This window comes from Rana temporaria, chromosome 3 (assembly GCF_905171775.1).
Source record: "Rana temporaria chromosome 3, aRanTem1.1, whole genome shotgun sequence".
Classification (NCBI taxonomy): Eukaryota; Metazoa; Chordata; class Amphibia; order Anura; family Ranidae; genus Rana; species Rana temporaria.
Genome location: NC_053491.1, coordinates 446,053,901 through 446,069,970, shown reverse-complemented (window position 1 = coordinate 446,069,970; position 16,070 = coordinate 446,053,901).

Below are 16,070 nucleotides of genomic sequence, written 5' to 3'. Positions count from 1 at the left end.
CATGGTGCTGTACATGATCAGTTATGATGCCAGCTGTTGCCATGGTGCTGTACTTGATCAATTATGATGCCAGCTGTTGTCATGGTGCTGCACATTGGATCAGTTATGATGCCAGCTGTTGTCATGGTGCTGCACATTGGATCAGTTACGATGTCAGCTGTTGCCATGATGCTGCACATGGGATCGGTTATGACCCCAGCTGTTGCCATGGTGCTGCACATGGGATCAGTTACGATGCCAGCTGTTGCCATGGTGCTGCACATGGGATCAGTTATGATGCCAGCTGTTGCCATGGTGCTGCACATGCGATCAGTTATGATGCCAGCTGTTGCCATGGTGCTGCACATGCGATCAGTTATGATGCCAGCTGTTTCTATGGTGCTGCAGATGGGATCGGTTATGATGCCAGCTGTTTAATGGCTCAACAGTTCTGTGACAGTAATCATTCACTGCATGCCTGAATTTGCACCTGAACCGGACCCGAAAACGCACAGGACCCTTTTCAAAACCGCACCGCGGCCACCGGACATGGGTGAACCGCCTCCATTATTGAGAGTAGGTCACATTCACATGTTATGCGAATTGGATGCGGTTAAAAACGCATCCACCAGGCATATATGTGAACCCAGCCTCAAGGTAACAGTTTTAGGAAACAGTTAAATCGATTGGTTTAGCTTTGCTTTAAGTCAGCCTATTGAAATGAAGTAGCAGAATGCCTTGGTGTCGTCGTGGGGTGTAACGCGCTAACACGCACAACGTGATGCACTGCACTGAAGAGGCGGGCCTGGGCCTACAGGTTGGCCAGCCTTAGTCTGTTCATAACTGTGTGTGTGTGTGTGTGTGGTGATGTGACTGTACACAGTCTCTCCCGGGTATCTATGGACGCCGCGCACTGGAAAGGCGGGCCCTGGGCCTACAGGTGGCCAGCCGTAATCTGTTCATACCTGCGTGTGTGTGTTAGGGTGACCACATTTCCAAACTGCCATTCAGGGACACCCCCCTCCTTCCCAAAAATCAGCATGTGCTGTAATGAATCACAACACAGCCGGGCCGGCGGGTGCACGTCCGCTCCGACCAGCACATTGATCATCAGAAAGGGGCACAAATAATGGAAAAAAATACACCCCCTAATTTAGTAGGAAATTGCCCCAGCCCCTGTTCAAATCCAATCCGGGGACAAAACTGGGGACAGACTTGGTCCGGGGACAATATCCTCAATCCAGGGACTGTCCCCTGAAATCAGGGATGTCTGTTTACCCTACTGTACACAGTCTCTCCCGGGTATCTATGGACGCGGCGCATTGGAAAGGCAGGCTTGGGCCTACGGGTGGCCAGCCTCAGTCTGTTCATACCTGTGTGTGTGTGTGTGGTGATGTGACTGTCACTGTACACAGTCTCTCCCGGGTATTTATGGACGCGGCGCATTGGAAAGGCAGGCCTGGGCATACGGGTGGCCAGCCTCAGTCTGTTCATACCTGTGTGTGTGTGTGGTGATGTGACTGTACACAGTCTCTCCCGGGTATCTATGGACGCGGCGCATTGGAAAGGCAGGCCTGGGCCTACGGGTGGCCAGCCTCAGTCTGTTCATACCTGTGTGTGTGGTGATGTGACTGTACACAGTCTCTCCCGGGTATCTATGGACGTGGCGCATTGGAAAGGCAGGCCTGGGCCTACGGGTGGCCAGCCTCAGTCTGTTCATACCTGTGTGTGTGTGTGTGTGGTGATGTGACTGTACACAGTCTCTCCCGGGTATCTATGGACGTGGCGCATTGGAAAGGCAGGCCTGGGCATATGGGTGGCCAGCCTCTGTTCATACCTGTGTGTGTGTGTGGTGATGTGACTGTACACAGTCTCTCCCGGGTATCTATGGACGTGGCGCATTGGAAAGGCAGGCCTGGGCATATGGGTGGCCAGCCTCTGTTCATACCTGTGTGTGTGTGTGGTAATGTGACTGTACACTGTCTCTCCCGGGTATCTATGGACGCGGCGCGCTGTTTGTGTGTATTCGTCCCAGCTGTATTTCCCAGACAAAGAATTTTCCTTTTTCCCCGCAGAGAAAAACATGTTTGTGTCTGAATGGGAGAAGGAGACAGACTCCCCGACTCAGCACACAGAAAGACAGACAGACACACACCCTGCCCTGTCTGGGACATGTGACTCACCTCATAGGGACTGACCCCCAGACACACACAGGTCACCCCCCAAGGTGGGTGACTCACCCCATACATGTTGGCTGACGGGCCACACATACCAGGAAGACCGGCCTGTTTAATGCTGATCACACAGGATAGAGGGGGGTGGATGGGCTGTATGGGGAGGGCGACTCACTGCAATATTTACTAACTTACAATCAAAGCTAAAACCTTTTCCCCTTATTTTCATTTCTGGAAAGAGAGTGGACATGTGCGGTAGCCCTCGCCGCTCCTCTGAAAAACAATGTTCAGTGGATTGCTTTTCATAGGCGCTTTATGACGTTACAACGAGGCACCACCTGATTTAACCTTGTAAGTGCTGCAGGGCTGCGTTGCCACATAGGCTTGGATGGGCAGGAACGCCTTTTTGAGGATTCATTCACACTGGCAGTTGGGGGGGTAGGGAGTGGTAAAGACCTTACTGTTCATTCACACTGGCAGTTGGGGGGGGGGGGTTGGTGGTAAAGACCTTACTGTTCATTCAAACTGGCAGTTGGGGGGGGGTGGTAAAGCCTTTACTGTTCATTCACACTGGCAGTTGGAGGGTGGCAAAGCCCTTACTGTTCATTCAAACTGGCAGTTGGGGGGGTGGTAAAGCCCATACTGATCATTCACAATGGCAGTTGAAGGGGGTGGTAAAGCCCTTACTATTCATTCACACTGGTAGTTGGGGGGTGCTAAAGCCCTTACTATTCATTCACACAGGCAGTTGGGGGGTGCTAAAGCCCTTACTGTTCATTCACACTGGCAGTTGGGGGGGGTGGTAAAGCCCTTACAGTTCATTCACACTGGCAGTTGGGGGGTGCTAAAGCCCTTACTATTCATTCACACAGGCAGTTGGGGGGTGCTAAAGCCCTTACTGTTCATTCACACTGGCAGTTGGGGGGGGGGTGGTAAAGCCTTTACAGTTCATTCACACTGGCAGTTGGGGGTGGTAAAGCCCTTACTGTTTATTCACACTGGCACCTGGGGGGTGGTAAAGCCCTTACTGTTTATTCACACTGGCACCTGGGGGGTGGTAAAGCCCTTACTGTTTATTCACACTGGCACCTGGGGTGTGGTAAAGCCCTTACTGTTCATTCACACTGGCACCTGGGGGGTGTACATTAGCCACAGCAGGAATGATACCCCTTGTCACTTTTGGCGGGTATAGTGCCCACCAAAATGCAACAAATTCCAGTAAATGGTGGTGCTCTGCAATGCAATGCGGGCTTCAAGGGGTTAAAGCACATCACCTCCTTACCGCTTGCCAAGTGCTCTCTGAATGCCGATCGCTGTTGCAAAGCAATCTGCAGTGGATCACTTTTCACAGAACGGTAGAGCAGAAGCTACCGGGCGTTCAGGAGACGATTTCGAGGGGACGTGTCTTTGGCAGCCAATGGGCTGCAGGCGCTGATGAGTGTATCTAACAATGACGGGTCCCACTGCCAAAACAGGACAGGCGGATAGTACTCCACTTCATTTGTGTGGGTGGAGGAAACTGTTTTTTTTTTTTCTTTTCTTTTTTCCACAGTCCATGGCCGTCTTCAGAGGGGATTTCCCTTGATTGTGGAGAGACTTTCTTTCATTTCCTGTTTTGTTACTATGGCAGGAAGTAAAGGGAAATTCCCTTCATATGGGACCAGACAGAAAAATAACAAACCTGATAGGAGTTTTAACCCTTTCCTATCTGATCCAACACTAAAGCTGGCCATACACAGAGCACATTTCATCCAGCTTCTGATTGGCCAGTCAGCATCCTCCCTAAGACATCCTTCATTCTGAAAATTGAACCAACTGGGCAAAAAATTGTCAGCAAACAGAGGCTGCATCCAATCAAATGCAGTCGCTGTCTGGGTATTCTGACTGCCAAGGGTGCCAGATGGGGAGATTTCTCCATCCATGACCATGGACTACAAAACACCTCCACCTGTGTTATGAGATGAGGAGAAGGGGAGGAATTCTGTAGTGCTAAGATACTTCTTGTCCCTTCCATAGATACCGTACATTGGGTAAGTGTTGTCACCCTAGGATAGGAAGCGCGTTACCTGTATCCTGCTCTCCCCCTACAGTGGTCTCTGCTGGCAGAGCTTAGTAACAGCCACACCCCCCCATCTCAAATTGAGATACACTTAAATCTAGCTAAGATACGACCGCGGGCGCCGTCGTATCTTAGCTGTTTATTTAGGCCGGCCGCTAGGGGCGTGTACGCTGATTTACGCCTAGAACGCGTAAATCAGCGACATACGCCTATTCACGAAAGTACGCTTGCCTGTCGCAGTAAAGATACGCCGTTTACGTAAGGCGTTTTCAGGCCTAAAGATATTCCACCAAAAAGATGGCGCAGCCAATGTTAAGTATGGACGTCGGAACCGCGTCGAATATAATTTTTTTTACGTTGTTTGCGTAAGTCGTCCGTGAATGGGGCTGGGTGTAATTTACGTTCACGTCGAAACCAATAAGTCTTTGCTGCGTAATTTGGAGCATGCGCACTGGGATATGTCCACGGATGCCGCATGCGCCGTTCGTTAAAAACGTCAATCACGTCGCGTCATGATTCATTAGCATAAAACACACCCACCTCTTCACAATTTGAATTAGGCGCGCTTAGGTCGGCACATTTACGCTACGCCGCCGTAACTTAGGACGCATGTGCTTTGTGAATACAGCACTTGCCTCTCTAACTTATGGCGGCATAGCGTATATGAGATACAGTACGCCTGCCTAACGTTAGGCACAGATACCTGAATCCAGCTAAAAGTCACCTGAAGCCAAAAGTTTTTTGTCGCTCAAATTGGGCAGATTTGGGCGTTTTTGGCAAGTTTCTATTCTCATAAAAATGAATGGAAACGCGCCTTTCTCGCGTTTTTGTGTGTATTCACGCATTTTGTCACGATTTTCTGCACAAATATATATATATATATATTTTAAGTAAAATAGTAATAATATATGAATAAATAAATGTAAAATAAATACACAAATAACTAAAAATCATCATAAATAAGTAAAATAAATAAATAATATGTAATAATACATTAATTAATAGTAATTAACCTTAAAAAATATTAAATACATTATTATTATTATTATCATTATTATTAATAATAATAATAATGATAATAATTAACAATAATAATATAACAATAAACATCCAAACTCAAACAAAAAAATGCATTATTAATAATATTAATAATAATAATACTAATAAACATAATAATAATAATAATAATAATAATAATAATAATTTATTTTCTGTTATGGTGTTTAGTTATTTTATTTTTTAAGGGGGAAGGGTTAAAGATAAGTGTTAATTATTTATTTATTGTTACTTAGAGCCCTTTCACACTTACAGAGCCCGGGCGTTGGCGGTAAAGAGCCGCTTTACTATCGTTTAAGGCTAGGTTCACACTGCTGCGAATTCTTTTGCGAATTTGAGCCGTTGCCGTCATTAAAATAACATTTTTTTCCATTAGTGCCGTTCACATCAATGCGGTGCGAATCTAAGCTGTGGGAAAAAAGGGTCCTGTGCGATGCAAATTCAGCTCTACAGCCTGACATTCCCTGAAATCGCGGCAAAATTGTGGCCGTGAATTTGCGGTAAAATGGCGCGATTTTGAAGAATTTGCAGCAGTGTGAACCTAGCCTCGGGCTGGGTTCATACTGCTGCGAATTTGAGCCATTGCGATCACTCAAATTCGCAAGTCATTAAAATAACATTGTTTTCCATTAGTGCCGTTCACATCAGTGGGGTGCGAATCTAAGCTGCGGGAAAAAAAAGGGTCCTGTGCGAGTTTGATCCGTGCGCGATGCAAATTCAGCTCTATAGACCGGCATTCCCTGAAATCGCAGCAAATTCGCGCCAGCAAAATCACGGTAAAATCGTGCGAATTTGAAGACGCAGCAGTGTGAACCTAGCCTAAAAGCAGGGACAGGAGAGGCACTTTACAGGCGCTTGTTTTAGCGCTATAGCGCCTCGGTGTGAAAGGGGTCTTAATTTATTGAATTTCTTTCTTTTTTATTTATGATTTTTATTTTTTTGTGTATTTATTTATTTGCTTATTATTATTATTATTATTATTATTATTCATATATAAATAAATAAAATAAAAATAAATAAAATAATATTAAATAACCCTAACCCCAACATCTAATCCTAACCCTAACCTAAACTGAACTCGAACCCCTTACCCTAACAAAAAAACATTATAATAAATAAATAATAATTATAAAATAATAAATAAAAGCTAATAGAATAGCTAAAAAAGCTGAAATACCTAGCAACAAATGATGCAACAGATTATAGTTTTCTCTATTGGCTAATTAAAAAAGCGCCAAAGCCCAAAAACACTGCATTAAAAAATGCGCAAGTCGCACGAAAAAATGCTGGAAAAGCGCTCAAAGACGCTACGCTCAGGTGTGAATGCAGCCTTACTGAGATCACTGGGTCTACCTCGCCTCTTGGACTGCGCTGTCAGACTCAGACTTCCTGTACAACTGGTGAAACATAAACGCGTGGGGCAGGTTATGAGAATGAAGGCAGTTTCTGTCTGACGGCATACTTAATTCTGTTATTTTAATTGGGCTTTAATTGCTTGCCCTCCCCAATCCATTCTTCCTTGAAGGTCAGTTCACACCACAAAAATGCACCCCAGATCGTTCCAGATGCGTTTTTGACACGTTCCAGTGCGTTTTTGATGCGTTTCGAAATGCTTTTTGCTTCTTTTTTTTCTGATTTGTTCTTCACTGTACTGGGGTCCAGGCCCGGACTGGCCATAGGGCATACCGGGCATATGCCCGGTGGGCCGCAGGTCACGTCTCTGTAATGTAGGGGGGTCTGTAATGTAGGGGGGTCTGTATTGTAGAGGGGGTCTGTAATGTAGGGGGGTCTGTACTGTGGGGAGGGGGTCTGCACTGTAGGGAGGTCTGTGTAACATGCAGAGGGTCCAGAACTGTTAGGGGGGTGTCTGTGTAACAAACTGTGGGGGGCAGGGTGCTGTGTAATGTAAAGGGGTCCAGTGGTGCAGGGTGCTGTGTAATGTAAAAGGGGTCCAGAGGTGCGGTGCTGTGTAATGTAAAGGGGTCCAGAGGTGCAGGGTGCTGTGTAATGTAAAGGGGTCCAGAGGTGCAGGGTGCTGTGTAATGTAAAGGGGTCCAGAGGTGCAGGGTGCTGTGTAATGTAAAGGGGTCCAGAGGTGCAGGGTGCTGTGTAATGTAAAGGGGTCCAGGCTGCTGTGTAATGTAAAGGCCCCCCCTCCCCTGGGCTGCTCAGTCTAAAATGCCCGGGCCTATTTTTTGTCCCAGTCCGGGCCTGCTGGGGTCTGTTGCGTTTTTAAAGCAATTTTGATGCGTTTCAGTCAATTCCAGTGTGTTTTTGATGCATTTTTTTTTCCAGCGCAGAAAAATGCAGCATGTTCTACTTTGTTTTCTGTTTTGGGGTGTCGTTAATCTAACATTGACACCCGCTGCAGAATCACATGTGACTTGAGCAGGAATGAAGCGATGCAGGGAAACGCATGAAATCTTGTGTGTGAACCAGGGCTGAGGCCGTGCGGAATCCGCAACAAATTCCGTGTGGTTTCTGCACCACATCAAAATCGCAAAGATGCAAAATGCAGTGCTATTTGAGGATTCGGATCTCCTTGGGTGTGAACACCCACGTGATCCAATTTTGGTGCGGCAAAAAAAAAAAAAAAGGGTTCCTGTGTGGTTTTGGTGCGGATGCGGTGCGATTTGAGACATACAGAATAAATGGCTCTAATCACACTGCTGCAGAATCGCATGTGATTTGAACATGAAAGAGGATGAATGGGATGCGATTCCTGTCCAAATCGCATCAGTGCGCGCCGCGCCTATAGGATAAAGAAGCTGCATACTCAGTAAGCGATCACCCACTTGCCTACCGGGGCACTTTCACCCTCTTCCTGCCCAGGCCAATTTTCAGCTTTCAGCGTGGTCACAATTTGAATGACAATTGCGCGGTCATGCGACACTGTACACATGTGACCCATCATTTGTTTTCACACACATAGAGATTTCTTTTGCTGGTATTTAATCATTGCTGGGTTTTTATTTTTTGCTAAACAACCGAAAAAAAAGATCGGAATTTTTTTTTAGCTTCTGTTATAAAATTTTGTAAATAAGTAATTTTTCTCCTTAACTGATGTGTGCTGATGAGGCAGCACTGATGGGCACTAATAGGCACTAATGAGGCGGCACATATGGGCACTGATAAAGCTGCACTGATGGGCACAGATGAAGCTGCACTGATGGGCACAGATGAAGCTGCACTGATGGGCACAGATGAAGCTGCACTGATGGGCACTGATGAGGTGGCACTGGTGGGCACTGATGAGGCTGCATTGATAGGTTGCACTGATGGGCACTGGTAGGCAGTACTGATGGGCACTGGTAGGCAGAACTGATGGGCACTGATGGGGACTGATAGGCAGCACTGATGGGCACTGATAGGTGGCATTGATGATGAGGCACTAATGGGCATTGATTGACAGCACTGATGGTAACTGATAGGTGGCATTGATGGGCACTGATTAGCAGCACTGATGGGCACTGGTAGGCGGCACTGATAGGTGGCACTGATGGGCACTGGTAGGTGACACTGATGATGAGGCACTAATGGGCATTGATAGACAGCACTGGTGGGCACTGATGGGAACTGATAGGTGGCATTGGTGGGCACTGATTAGCAGCACTGGTGGGCACTGATAGGCAGCACTGATGGACACTGATAGGTGGCACTGATGGGCACTGGTAGGTAACACTGATGATGAGGCACTAATGGGCATTGCCTGACATCACTGGTGGGCACTGATGGGGGCTGATAGGCATCACTGATGGGCACTGATAGGTGACACGGATGATGAGGCACTAATGGGCATTGATTGACAGCACTGATGGGAACTGATAGGTGGCATTGGTGGGCACTGATTAGCAGCACTGGTGGGCACTGATTGGCAGCACTGATGGACACTGATAGGTGGCACTGATAGGTAACACTGATGATGAGGCACTAATGGGCATTGCCTGACAGCACTGGTGGGCACTGATGGGGGCTGATAGGCATCACTGATGGGCACTGATAGGTGACACGGATGATGAGGCACTAATGGGCATTGATTGACAGCACTGATGGGAACTGATAGGTGGCATTGGTGGGCACTGATTAGCAGCACTGGTGGGCACTGATAGGCAGCACTGATGGACACTGATAGGTGGCACTGATAGGTAACACTGATGATGAGGCACTAATGGGCATTGCCTGACAGCACTGGTGGGCACTGATGGGGGCTGATAGGCATCACTGATGGGCACTGATAGGTGACACGGATGATGAGGCACTAATGGGCATTGATTGACAGCACTGATGGGAACTGATAGGTGGCATTGGTGGGCACTGATTAGCAGCACTGGTGGGCACAAATTGGGACCAATCTCCCTGTAACAGAAGCTGGTTATTGACTTTCTTTTATTCGCCTCACCCTGATCGCGTGAAGAAAAAAAGCCGATAACCGGCTTCTGTTTACTTCTGTGCTCACTGTCATTGGCTAACAGCTGATCACACAGTAATGGGCTGCTGTGATTGGCCCTTGCTCTGCTCTGTAATCACTGATCAGCCGAGTCCAAAGGATTTGCCGATCACGGAGCGCGGCGCGTGAGCAGCGCGATCACAGGAGGACGTCTATAGACGCCCTCCCAGCACTAGAAGCCTACGCTGTAGCCATCATTCAGCTATAATGCGGGTGAAAAGCGGTTAAATCAGCTGCTGAAAATGCCACCACACACTATACAATCTGATTGTGCAATCTCTTTTTAGATCTGCCATCATGTAGTGAAAGGGGCCGCCTGACTGAATGCAGATTGATTGGGTGTGTCCTCCTATTATACATTTTCGGTCAATCTAAGAGAGATTGTACAGAGATTGTGCAGAGATTGTGCAGAGACTGTACAGAGACTGTGCAGAGATTGTGCAGAGATTGTACAGAGATTGTGCAGAGATTGTACAGAGATTGCACAGAGATTGTACAGAGATTGTACAGAGATTGTACAGAGACTGTACAGAGATTGTGCAGAGATTGTGCAGAGATTGTGCAGAGATTGTACAGAGATTGTGCAGAGATTGTGCAGAGATTGTACAGAGATTGTGCAGAGATTGTGCAGAGATTGTACAGAGATTGTGCAGAGATTGTGCAGAGATTGTACAGAGATTGTGCAGAGATTGCACAGAGATTGTACAGAGATTGTACAGAGACTGTACAGAGATTGTGCAGGGATTGTACAGAGATTGTACAGAGATCGTACAGAGATCGTACAGAGATTGTACAGAGATTGTGCAGAGATTATGCAGAGATTGTGCAGAGATTGTACAGAGATTGTGCAGAGATTGTGCAGAGATTGTGCAGAGATTGTGCAGAGACTGTGCAGAGATTGTGCAGAGATTGTGCAGAGACTGTGCAGAGATTGTGCAGAGATTGTACAGAGATTGTGCAGAGATTGTGCAGAGATTGTGCAGAGATTGTGCAGAGACTGTGCAGAGATTGTGCAGAGATTGTGCAGAGACTGTGCAGAGATTGTGCAGAGATTGTGCAGAGATTGTACAGAGATTGTACAAAGATTGTACAGAGACTGTGCAGAGATTGTGCAGAGATTGTGCAGAGACTGTGCAGAGATTGTGCAGAGATTGTACAGAGATTGTACAAAGATTGTACAGAGATTGTGCAGAGATTGTGCAGAGATTGTGCAGAGATTGTGCAGAGATTGTGCAGAGACTGTGCAGAGATTGTGCAGAGATTGTGCAGAGACTGTGCAGAGATTGTGCAGAGATTGTGCAGAGATTGTACAGAGATTGTACAAAGATTGTACAGAGATTGTGCAGAGATTGTGCAGAGATTGTGCAGAGATTGTGCAGAGATTGTACAGAGATTGTGCAGAGATTGTGCAGAGATTGTGCAGAGACTGTGCAGAGATTGTACAGAGATTGTGCAGAGATTGTGCAGAGACTGTGCAGAGATTGTACAGAGATTGTGCAGAGATTGTGCAGAGATTGTGCAGAGATTGTGCAGAGACTGTGCAGAGATTGTACAGAGATTGTGCAGAGATTGTGCAGAGATTGTGCAGAGACTGTGCAGAGAATGTACAGAGATTGTACAGAGATTGTACAGAGATTGCCTCGTCTTTAGTATTGTATGGAGGTATCAGCTGTGTGTATCTTACAGAGATACTTGGAAATGAATGAAGACCTTCTCCTAGACAGTGCAGAATATCGATGTGGAGAGCAGAGAGTGAGAAGAAGCGATGAGCGCAGACAGCAGCAGAGAGTGAGAAGAAGCGATGAGCGCAGACAGCAGCAGAGAGTGAGAAGAAGCGGTGAGCGCAGACAGCAGCAGAGAGTGAGAAGAAGCGATGAGCGCAGACAGCAGCAGAGAGTGAGAAGAAGCGATGAGCGCAGACAGCAGCAGAGAGTGAGAAGAAGAGATGAGCGCAGACAGCAGCAGAGAGTGAGAAGAAGCGATGAGCGCAGACAGCAGCAGAGAGGGAGAAGAAGCGATGAGCGCAGACAGCAGCAGAGAGTGAGAAGAAGCGATGAGCGCAGACAGCAGCAGAGAGTGAGAAGAAGCGATGAGCGCAGACAGCAGCAGAGAGTGAGAAGAAGAGATGAGCGCAGACAGCAGCAGAGAGTGAGAAGAAGCGATGAGCGCAGACAGCAGCAGAGAGTGAGAAGAAGAGATGAGCGCAGACAGCAGCAGAGAGTGAGAAGAAGCGATGAGCGCAGACAGCAGCAGAGAGTGAGAAGAAGAGATGAGCGCAGACAGCAGCAGAGAGTGAGAAGAAGAGATGAGCGCAGACAGCAGCAGAGAGTGAGAAGAAGCGATGAGCGCAGACAGCAGCAGAGAGTGAGAAGAAGAGATGAGCGCAGACAGCAGCAGAGAGTGAGAAGAAGCGATGAGCGCAGACAGCAGCAGAGAGTGAGAAGAAGCGATGAGCGCAGACAGCAGCAGAGAGTGAGAAGAAGCGATGAGCGCAGACAGCAGCAGAGAGTGAGAAGAAGCGATGAGCGCAGACAGCAGCAGAGAGGGAGAAGAAGCGATGAGCGCAGACAGCAGCAGAGAGTGAGAAGAAGCGATGAGCGCAGACAGCAGCAGAGAGTGAGAAGAAGCGATGAGCGCAGACAGAAGCAGAGAGTGAGAAGGAGCGATGAGCGCAGACAGCAGCAGAGAGTGAGAAGAAGAGATGAGCGCAGACAGCAGAAGAGAGTGAGAAGAAGCGATGAGCGCAGACAGCAGCAGAGAGGGAGAAGAAGCGATGAGCGCAGACAGCAGCAGAGAGTGAGAAGAAGCGATGAGCGCAGACAGCAGCAGAGAGTGAGAAGAAGCGATGAGCGCAGACAGAAGCAGAGAGTGAGAAGGAGCGATGAGCGCAGACAGCAGCAGAGAGGGAGAAGAAGCGATGAGCGCAGACAGCAGCAGAGAGTGAGAAGAAGCGATGAGCGCAGACAGCAGCAGAGAGTGAGAAGAAGCGATGAGCGCAGACAGCAGCAGAGAGTGAGAAGAAGCGATGAGCGCAGACAGCAGCAGAGAGTGAGAAGAAGCGATGAGCGCAGACAGCAGCAGAGAGTGAGAAGAAGCGATGAGCGCAGACAGCAGCAGAGAGTGAGAAGAAGAGATGAGCGCAGACAGCAGCAGAGAGTGAGAAGGAGCGATGAGCGCAGACAGCAGCAGAGAGTGAGAAGAAGCGATGAGCGCAGACAGCAGCAGAGAGTGAGAAGAAGCGATGAGCGCAGACAGCAGCAGAGAGTGAGAAGAAGAGATGAGCGCAGACAGCAGAAGAGAGTGAGAAGAAGCGATGAGCGCAGACAGCAGCAGAGAGGGAGAAGAAGCGATGAGCGCAGACAGCAGCAGAGAGTGAGAAGAAGCGATGAGCGCAGACAGCAGCAGAGAGTGAGAAGAAGCGATGAGCGCAGACAGCAGCAGAGAGTGAGAAGAAGAGATGAGCGCAGACAGCAGCAGAGAGTGAGAAGAAGAGATGAGCGCAGACAGCAGCAGAGAGTGAGAAGGAGCGATGAGCGCAGACAGAAGCAGAGAGTGAGAAGAAGAGATGAGCGCAGACAGCAGCAGAGAGGGAGAAGAAGCGATGAGCGCAGACAGCAGCAGAGAGTGAGAAGAAGCGATGAGCGCAGACAGCAGCAGAGAGTGAGAAGAAGAGATGAGCGCAGACAGCAGCAGAGAGTGAGAAGAAGCGATGAGCGCAGACAGCAGCAAAGAGTGAGAAGAAGCCGTGAGCGCAGACAGCAGCAGAGAGTGAGAAGAAGCGGTGAGCGCAGACAGCAGCAGAGAGTGAGAAGAAGCCGTGAGCGCAGACAGCAGCAGAGAGTGAGAAGAAGCGATGAGCGCAGACAGCAGCAGAGAGTGAGAAGAAGAGATGAGCGCAGACAGCAGCAGAGAGTGAGAAGAAGCGATGAGCGCAGACAGCAGCAGAGAGTGAGAAGAAGCCGTGAGCGCAGACAGCAGCAGAGAGTGAGAAGAAGCCGTGAGCGCAGACAGCAGCAGAGAGTGAGAAGAAGCGATGAGCGCAGACAGCAGCAGAGAGTGAGAAGAAGCGGTGAGCACAGACAGCAGCAGAGAGGGAGAACAAGCGATGAGCGCAGACAGCAGCAGAGAGTGAGAAGAAGCGATGAGCGCAGACAGCAGCAGAGAGTGAGAAGAAGAGATGAGCGCAGACAGCAGAAGAGAGTGAGAAGAAGCGATGAGCGCAGACAGCAGCAGAGAGGGAGAAGAAGCGATGAGCGCAGACAGCAGCAGAGAGTGAGAAGAAGCGATGAGCGCAGACAGCAGCAGAGAGTGAGAAGAAGCGATGAGCGCAGACAGCAGCAGAGAGTGAGAAGAAGCGATGAGCGCAGACAGCAGCAGAGAGTGAGAAGAAGCGATGAGCGCAGACAGCAGCAGAGAGTGAGAAGAAGCGGTGAGCGCAGACAGCAGCAGAGAGTGAGAAGAAGCGATGAGCGCAGACAGCAGCAGAGAGTGAGAAGAAGCGATGAGCGCAGACAGCAGCAGAGAGTGAGAAGAAGCGATGAGCGCAGACAGCAGCAGAGAGTGAGAAGAAGCGATGAGCGCAGACAGCAGCAGAGAGTGAGAAGAAGCGGTGAGCGCAGACAGCAGCAGAGAGTGAGAAGAAGCCGTGAGCGCAGACAGCAGCAGAGAGTGAGAAGAAGCGATGAGCGCAGACAGCAGCAGAGAGTGAGAAGAAGAGATGAGCGCAGACAGCAGCAGAGAGTGAGAAGAAGCGATGAGCGCAGACAGCAGCAGAGAGTGAGAAGAAGCCGTGAGCGCAGACAGCAGCAGAGAGTGAGAAGAAGCGATGAGCGCAGACAGCAGCAGAGAGTGAGAAGAAGCGGTGAGCACAGACAGCAGCAGAGAGGGAGAAGAAGCGATGAGCGCAGACAGCAGCAGAGAGGGAGAAGAAGCGATGAGCGCAGACAGCAGCAGAGAGTGAGAAGAAGAGATGAGCGCAGACAGCAGAAGAGAGTGAGAAGAAGCGATGAGCGCAGACAGCAGCAGAGAGGGAGAAGAAGCGATGAGCGCAGACAGCAGCAGAGAGTGAGAAGAAGCGATGAGCGCAGACAGCAGCAGAGAGTGAGAAGAAGCGATGAGCGCAGACAGCAGCAGAGAGTGAGAAGAAGCGATGAGCGCAGACAGCAGCAGAGAGTGAGAAGAAGCGATGAGCGCAGACAGCAGCAGAGAGTGAGAAGAAGCGATGAGCGCAGACAGCAGCAGAGAGTGAGAAGAAGCCGTGAGCGCAGACAGCAGCAGAGAGTGAGAAGAAGCCGTGAGCGCAGACAGCAGCAGAGAGTGAGAAGAAGCGATGAGCGCAGACAGCAGCAGAGAGTGAGAAGAAGCGGTGAGCACAGACAGCAGCAGAGAGGGAGAAGAAGCGATGAGCGCAGACAGCAGCAGAGAGTGAGAAGAAGCGATGAGCGCAGACAGCAGCAGAGAGTGAGAAGAAGAGATGAGCGCAGACAGCAGAAGAGAGTGAGAAGAAGCGATGAGCGCAGACAGCAGCAGAGAGGGAGAAGAAGCGATGAGCGCAGACAGCAGCAGAGAGTGAGAAGAAGCGATGAGCGCAGACAGCAGCAGAGAGTGAGAAGAAGCGATGAGCGCAGACAGCAGCAGAGAGTGAGAAGAAGCGATGAGCGCAGACAGCAGCAGAGAGTGAGAAGAAGCGATGAGCGCAGACAGCAGCAGAGAGTGAGAAGAAGCGGTGAGCGCAGACAGCAGCAGAGAGTGAGAAGAAGCGATGAGCGCAGACAGCAGCAGAGAGTGAGAAGAAGCGATGAGCGCAGACAGCAGCAGAGAGTGAGAAGAAGCGATGAGCGCAGACAGCAGCAGAGAGTGAGAAGAAGCGATGAGCGCAGACAGCAGCAGAGAGTGAGAAGAAGCGATGAGCGCAGACAGCAGCAGAGAGTGAGAAGAAGCCGTGAGCGCAGACAGCAGCAGAGAGTGAGAAGAAGCGGTGAGCGCAGACAGCAGCAGAGAGTGAGAAGAAGCCGTGAGCGCAGACAGCAGCAGAGAGTGAGAAGAAGCGATGAGCGCAGACAGCAGCAGAGAGTGAGAAGAAGAGATGAGCGCAGACAGCAGCAGAGAGTGAGAAGAAGCGATGAGCGCAGACAGCAGCAGAGAGTGAGAAGAAGCCGTGAGTGCAGACAGCAGCAGAGAGTGAGAAGAAGCGATGAGCGCAGACAGCAGCAGAGAGTGAGAAGAAGCGGTGAGCACAGACAGCAGCAGAGAGGGAGAAGAAGCGATGAGCGCAGACAGCAGCAGAGAGTGAGAAGAAGCGATGAGCGCAGACAGCAGCAGAGAGTGAGAAGAAGAGATGAGCGCAGACAGCAGA